Below are 7425 nucleotides of genomic sequence, written 5' to 3' on the forward strand. Positions count from 1 at the left end.
CAACGCCAATACTTCCTTAAATGAACTGTAAAGCATAAACATCAAAGGGGAAATTTAAAATTCCAAATATTTCCAGCATAAAGGTAAAATTAATTACCCATGAAAATTAGATCCAATTAAACTTCCCACAGGGGAACTCCCAATAGCTTTAATCTTTGGAGACTATATAGAATCCGAGGCGGAGAAGCGGAATCGAAAGACAAGTGAACTCAATCTCAAAACAACCAGCCACCCAAAAATACCCAAATGGGTTCAAAGAAAAGGCAATCAACAATTGGCCAAACTTTAATTGCCAGCCAAGCAAGGAGAACTTCGATGGCGGAAGGTGAAGCAAGTATGGATGTAAAGGATTTGATTATTGCCATGCAGAAAGACTTAGGGGACAGAATAAACTCAGTAGGCGGAAATATAAAATCACTGGAAGAGAAAGTAGTAACTATGGGCAATAAAATTGAAAAAAAATTCAGCTCTTATAATGGACCTTACACATCAAATGAACCAACTGACAACGAAGAATAAAGAAATTGATAAGACAGTGCAAGAAGTAAAGGCAAAGACATTGAAGCAAGAGGAAATAACCAAAAAGATGGGGGCTGAGCAAAAAGAACTGAAAAACCCCCAAGACAAGGGGGAAATAGAGGACCCAAGGAAGATGCAGGAGGCGATTTGGGACGAATTGGCTGTCCTTGAGTTGAGACAAAAGGAAATGATTCTCCACCTGAGAGGAATACCAGAGAGCCAGGATGAGGACATTTCGACAAAATTGTTAAAAGCCCTGGCGGACTGGTTGGGGGTTCAGGAGGAGGACTTATCACTTGATATTGATAAAATCTTCAGGATAAAACTGCATATAAGAGGAATTAACCTAGGAACTCTATACTACAAAATTAAAGCCTTTGCCGATGATGTAATCGTAACCACTGAAAATCCAGTGGAAAGTATCCAAAAAACGCTTGCACAACTGGAAGAATTTGGGAAGGTCTCTGGGTTCAAACTGAATAAAGGAAAATTCAAATTATTAACGAAAAATTTACGTAAGTTGGAACAAGAGGAACTGGAAAATACAACAGGTTTAAAGGTAGCCAATAAGGTAAATTATTTGGGGGTTTGGATCACCAATAAGAATATAAACTTATATAAGGACAATTATGAGAAGAAGTGGAAGGAAATAAAAAAAGAATTAGAGACGTGGGGGAAATTGAATTTGTCCCTGTGGGGGAGAATATCCACAGTTAAAATGATGTATTGCCAAAGATGATTTTTATTTTCCAAATAATACCTATAATTAGAGGCGTAAAGTGTTTTAAGGATTGGCAGAAAGACCTTGCCAAGTTTATTTGGCAAGGGGAAAAACCACACATAAAATTTAAGCTACTAACAGAGTTGAAGGAAAAAGGAGGCTTTGCGGTCCCTGACTTTAAACTGTACTTTGAGGCAGCATGCTGGACATGGATTAAGAACTGGATATTAATTAAAAACGTGGAAGTCCTAGATCTGGAAGGATGGGATATTGTGTACGGGTGGCATGGCTACATAGGCTGTGACAAGGTTAAATCCCACAAAGAATTTTAAAATCATATTGTGAGAAGGGCATTATATGAAGTATGGGAGAGGAGTAAAAAATCAGTAGTAACCAAAACACCATGGTGGCTGTCACCAATGGAATCTATGTTGGTTCACAGGATGAATATGAACAGCGATTGGCTAACATATAAGGATTTAGTAGAGGAAACAAGTAGTGATCCGAAAATAAAGGACCTAAGCGAATTGAAACAGAAGGGAATAACCTGGCAGGAGTATTATCAATTAAAAGCCGCCCTTGAAAAGGATAAAAGAACCAAAGGATTTGACAAAAAAATATCCAATCTGGAGAAGGATATTTTATATAATAATCAAAAGACCCTTTCTAAAATGTACAAACTACTTTTGAATTGGGAAAGAAAGGAGGAAGATATCAAAGAAATTACAGTAAAATGGGAGAGTGACCTGGGACATACGATCAAACCCAATATTTGGAATGAATTATGGACTAAAAATATAAAATTCACTGCTTGTTTCCTTATAAGGGAAAATCTTATGAAAATGTACTATAGGTGGTACCTGACCCCTGTAAAACTTGCAAAAATAAATAAATCAAATAATAACAAGTGCTGGCGATGTAAGGAACAGATAGGAACATACTACCATATGTGGTGGTCCTGTCTAGAGATACAAAGAATTTGGAACATGATTTCTAAAGAGATAAAGAGATTGATAAAAACTACATTTAGCAAGAAACTGGAAGAATTTTTACTAGGAATGGTTTCAGATAATATTCCCAAAAACGAAACTAAGCTATTTATGTATGCAACATCAGCAGCAAGGGTTATAGTGGCAAAACACTGGAAAGATAAAAAATACACCCACTAAAGAGGAATGGGTAGTCAAATTGTGCGAATACTTGGAGCTCGCAAAGCTGACAGATCCAATAAGAGATAAACCTAAAAAATTGGTGAAAGAAGAATGGGTATGTTTAAATAATTATTTAGGGGACAAGGGCTCAGCAAGAAAGATCTGGCTATGTTTAGAATGATATCGCATAGAGAAATGCTCCCTGATACCAAGATGAGGGATTCCTTTGGAATGCAGATAGAGTTAATTGATAAGAATAACGATCTGTTGTGAGCTTGACGGAAGTGTACAATAGATGAGCTTTCCTGCTTTGGCTCATCTTCCTTTTTCTTTTTCTTTTTTTTCTTTTTCTTTTTTCTTTTCTTTTATCTTTCCCATAGTTGCTTATGTTCTGTGTCATGTACTTCAATATTTTTTGTAGTTTTTTTAGCCCCCCCCCATTACTATTAAGGAATTTTCCTTTGTAATTTTGGTTGTCTATATTTATATGTACCTGTTTACATGTACCTGTTTAAAGCAGAATAAAAGTTTTTTAAAAAAGGGTTAGTTATGTGAGGAATATGGGGAAATCCTGGTACTAAATTTGAGTCGGACCTTTCCTCTTTTACTCTATGCAAAAGCAAAGAATGGCACCATGATTTAAATGATATGTTAATGAGTTGTGGAATGTAAGGCATATGGCAATTCCATTAGTCCTACATGTTACGTATATCTGAGCAAGGGCTACAACACTAGAAGTTAAGAAGAGACTGTAGTATTTGCAAAAGGGGATGGGGCAAAACCCAGGTGTGTTTCCTTGCCTGTAGGTCCCATTGTGGTTCAGAGAAATGAGTCATTAGTCAAGCGATTGTGGAGAGAAGCCTTAAGACCCTGAAATCAGAGGCTCCTTGACATGCTCAGCCTGGAGGGTTCGGGCCCTGGATGCTGTTTGTGAGATTACGCTTACCTCTGGCAGGTTGTTCAATCTCTTGTTTGGGGAACCGAGATTACTTCTTTTTACAGCACTTCATGTTCACCCACCCCTTGCATTTTCCAATCTGAGTCATGTGGAGACATGTCAGAGGTATGCAACGACCCCCTTCAGCTTTGCATTCTTCTTTAGTCTGTGGTTTCTTCTGTGCTGTCTCCTTGTTTTCTTGACTCTGTGCTGTCTCCTGGTCTTCTTGACTCTGTGCTGTCTCCTCAGAAAATCCTGCACAATGAGAGAAAGAAAATATCACTGTACACCACAGAGAGCAAAATGTTATAGGTTAGAAAGGCTGTTCCAGATGAACCAGCCCAGACTCTGTGATCACCATCTGAGGCCCTTCTTAATTTGCACCCTCCACAAGAGGTGTGGTGGGTGGTAACATGAGACTGGGCTTTTATCTGCTGGTACCTGTTTGCAGAATGCTCTCCCCAAGGAGGCACACCTGGAGCCATCATTACATATATATGTGCACCAAGCCAAAGCTTTCCTTTATAACCAGGCCTTTGACCTTGAACTAAAAAAATTGATAATACAATAAAATATGGAAGTGTTTATAGTTTTGAGTAGTGCTCTCCTCTCCATTCCATTTTCCCTCCCCAGTTTTACACCCACACGCCCACCCACCCACACACCCACCCACACCCCTTTACAGACCTCTTTAGGATGTGGGATTATTTGAAGGGGGCTGTTCCTAACATTTACTGAGGTTTTCCCTGCCCTAAAGCTTCTTGGAGCTGCTGCAAATCTTAAGGTGCTCCTCAACCCTTGTCGATATGTCCCTATTCTGCTTGTGTGCTGTTGCTTTGAACAATGCAGGGAATCCAGCACTTGAGCTCTCCAGTAAGGATCTACAAATGTTTAGCTGAAATCTAAACTCCTGTAACTTAAGCCAGTTATAGATCTAATTTCTGACTGGGCAGCAGAAAGCAAACATTTCCACCCTTTCATGGAGCGGACCAGCATCAACCCAGTATCTCCAGGCTGAGCCTCTTTCCCTGAGAGCCACTGTCTGTTAGTGGAGACAGTTTTAAGCTAGATGGACCAGTGGTTTGATTTGCTAGAAAGCAGAAGGTTTAAAAGGACTGAGCTATTCTCAAAACCTTTGAATAGTGCGGTTTCCCAGCCCCAATATGCAGGACCTGAAGACAACTGCCTTCTTCTGTATCACTTACCAGACTTAGCCAGGAGCAGCAAAGACAGAATTGCCAAACATAGCTGGAGGATCTTCATGGCTCTGTTAGGATAGACGGTCTAGTGAGACTCGGTGCAAGGCCATAGGCCAGAAGGTTGTCAGGGGAGAGCCGAGTGATCCATATTTGTAGGATCCTTGGGAAGCTGTTTCCTCCCACTTCCTTGCAAAGTCCAGCAAGTCGTCACCATGCCCTGAAGGAAAGTGGGGCTGCTGGTTCAGCCATCAGCACACTGTCTTCCCCAGAATGACATGTCGAGATGGAAAGATTAGAGGTTTTGGCCCATTGTGAGACCTGGAGGCACAAAGACTGGAAGAAGCACCCAGATGAGTCACTGAGCACCTACTGTTAGAAGTAATGTCTGTGTACTGGAAGAGGCAAAGGTCACCAGTGTCAAAGCAATGATTCTTCAAAATCAACATCATTGGACTGGTCATGTTGTTCAGTTGCTTGATTAGTGGTCAACAAAAGCGGTTTAAGGATTCTCTGAAGGCAATTTTTTAAAAAAGTTGTATAAACACCGAAAAATGGGAAACAATGGGCTGTGAGCACTCCAATTGGAGAACAGCCTTTATTAAAGGTATCATGGTCTTTGAGGACGCTCGAACTTAGGACAAAGAGGAGAAATGTACTAAGAGGAAGGCACGCTTGGCAAACCCTCACCATGATCAACTCCCGCCCGGAAACCTATGTCCCCACTGTGGAAGGACGTGTGGATCCAGAATTGGCCTCCACAGTCACTTACGGACTCACTGTTAAGACCGTGTTTATGGAAGACAATCTTACTTGGCTATGAGTGATTGCCAAAGAAGAAGGAGAATATTGTAAGATTGATCCATGACTGGTTTCCTATAGACCAATAAGTACCTTTAACTCTCAATTGTTTAATAGGACAGCAAAAAGCCTTTTGCCTCTCTGCTCCCCCTTCTATTCTAAATTATATGGCTAAAATAAAGGAAAGCTTGGGAGGAACCAGGAGTGGGATTTTTGTGTCGAAGGACAATGAACTCCACTCATTTCAGATACCGAAACCCAATTCCTGGGAGTGGGTTATGTTCACATGAGCCCCTTGAAGCACCTTGGAACACAGTGGCGTTACGTCTTTGGTTGGCACCCGGGGCAGGACCAGCGGCTGCACAGAGGGTGGACAAAACATAATGTGCCAGCCCAACCCTTGCCACTTCTGCTGGGAGGGCTAGGGGCACAGAGGTTTCACGGGGCCATGCTGCAATGCTTGCCCACACAGACGGCAGCCCAGTTGGCCAACATGAACCTTGGCGTGCACAGCCTTTCAGCGCTTGCTGGGCGGCCCTTCAGTGAAGCACCCAGGGACAAGGCGACAATGCCAGGTCGGGCTCCAGAGACCCCTGGCTGCAGGCAGGGCAGGGAGAATTACATGGGGGTGCCTAGGTCTCGCCTCATCAAAATCATGCACCCAGGGCTACGGTCCCCCTGGCCTTCCCCACTCTACACCCCTGCCCCAACCACTACCCCTTCATTCAGAACACAAGGCCACTCACCCCTTTGTGTGTGGCGACATTGCGGGACAGAAGAGGCTTATCTTGGCTCCCAACGTGGGAATTCAATCTGCTATGCCCTCTTGATAGCCATAGGAGGCTTGAAGCCCCTCCACCCATCAGGAACCAAATCTTAGCCTACTTTGGCAAATGTGGCTGCAGGCTGTGCCAGGGGCAGTGCTGATAGAACCGCCGGTGGACCTCTCTCCTATACACCCCTTGCCCATTTAAGCAGCCAGCAACTGAGGCTCAGCTTGCTTGTTATTGCGCTGGGCTGACTTTACCTTGGCTACGGTGGTTGCCATTGTTCAAGGGGCCTGGTAGGAAATTGCCCACCAGGGTAATTGGCAATGACCCAGTGGTTTTGCCTACCTTTATAGCACTTATCACAACTGGTTGGGCATTGGGGAAATCCTTCTGGACGGAGGGGAGGTTGTAGTCTCCACCTGCCACTCCAAATGCTGGGGTATCCCATTAAAGGGATCCGGGGGGAGTAGCCATGTCCGTGTGCCTAGGCAGGGCCAAGGCTGAAGGCACTCTCCCAAACGGTCGTCCCTGCAGGGGTCACCCTATTTGATGTACGTCTTAGGAACCCCCGCCAGGATTGACCACGCATCCCTTCCAGTGGGTGAGCCAGAAGTATTTTGATTGCCCCACGCCTAAGTCATACCTCTTTCATCTGTATCTAGTAAAGTTGTGGCCTGTTTTGACCCAAAGTCCAGTCTTATTGGTTTCTTATTATACAGCTTGGGGTATGGGAAGTTCGATGCCTGGTCCTGCAAGAAGAGTCTACTGATCTGGCCCGGGGCCCATCTTGCTTAGCATTCTGTTCTCACAGTGGTCCACCAGATGCCTGCAGGAAGCCAGGATTCGAGCGCAAGAGCACTCCCCACCAACTGTGGCTTCCAGCAACTGGTATTCAGAAGTATTGCTCTCTCCAACTGTGGAGACAGAGCACAGCCATCATGCATAACTGCTCTCATTAGTCCTCTCCTCCACGAAGGTTGCAGGTTCAGTCCCTGGCATTTTCAGGTAGGGCTTGGAGAGACCCCTCTCTGAAACCCTGCAGGGATGCTGACAGTCAGCTTAGACAGCAGAGTCGTACCTTGCATCTCGAATGCCTTGCTACTCGAATGTTTTGGCTCCCAAACTCCACAAACCCGGAAGTGAGTGTTCCAGTTTGTGAACATTCTTTGGAACCTGAACGTCTGACACGGCTTCCGTGGCTTCTGATACAGTACAGGAAGCTCCTGAAGTATACCCGAAGGAGCATCTCCACCCTCTTCGTTCAGCTATTGACCTTGCTTAGAAACTCGAACCTGGATAATAGAAAATTGGCAACCAGTGCATCTCTGAG

The sequence above is a fragment of the Podarcis tiliguerta genome (assembly GCF_965153285.1).
Source record: "Podarcis tiliguerta genome assembly, chromosome: 3".
Classification (NCBI taxonomy): Eukaryota; Metazoa; Chordata; class Lepidosauria; order Squamata; family Lacertidae; genus Podarcis; species Podarcis tiliguerta.